This window comes from Cyprinodon variegatus, unplaced genomic scaffold (genome assembly GCF_000732505.1).
Source record: "Cyprinodon variegatus isolate N-32 unplaced genomic scaffold, C_variegatus-1.0 Scaffold394, whole genome shotgun sequence".
Lineage (NCBI taxonomy): Eukaryota > Metazoa > Chordata > Actinopteri > Cyprinodontiformes > Cyprinodontidae > Cyprinodon > Cyprinodon variegatus.
This window is the reverse complement of record NW_015150847.1, coordinates 449083-449749: the sequence shown is the minus strand read 5'-3', so window position 1 is coordinate 449749 and position 667 is coordinate 449083.

The following is a 667-nucleotide window of genomic DNA, read 5'->3' as shown; positions in this document are numbered from 1 at the left end:
TCACACTGAGCCTGGTTCTGCTGGAGGTTTCTTCCTGTTCAAAGGGAGTTTTTCCTCTCCACTGTCGCTACAAGCATGCGTAGTGTGTGAGATTGCTGAGTAGTCAATGAGTCAATGCAATCAACTGGTTTTCCTTAGATAGAAAACTTTGAATCAATCTGATGGATGATCTGGTGAACTGGAAAGTGCCTTGAGATGACATGTGTGGCGAATTGTTGCTATAGAAATAAACTGAATTGAAATTGAATTTAATATTTAACCTGTTAAGCCAAGAAGCTTTTAGAAGTAACAGAAAGGAAATTCTAGAAACTCTTTGACGCAGCATTTAAATGACAAGTTCTAATCAAGATATTGCTGGAGGCCAGTTTAATGCCATCCAGAAGTTACTGACTAACTTGTTTCCTTTACAAAGACTCTGTCCCAAACCCAATGACTTCTATATGTTCTGGGGGGTTTTTTGTGCCTTTTAGCAAAGCTTGAAATCCATTTAACAGGTAAGTTTCATCTGGCCATATCTTCAGTTCACTCCCAGCCTTGCAGTAGAACACTCCATCACCTGATCTGCAAGCTGCCTGCCAAGCTTCAGCAGGGGCCACAGAGGAGCTGTCCAGCACAAAGCTGCTGGTAGCAAATCCCTTCTATGACATGTTTTAATTGACTCTATACA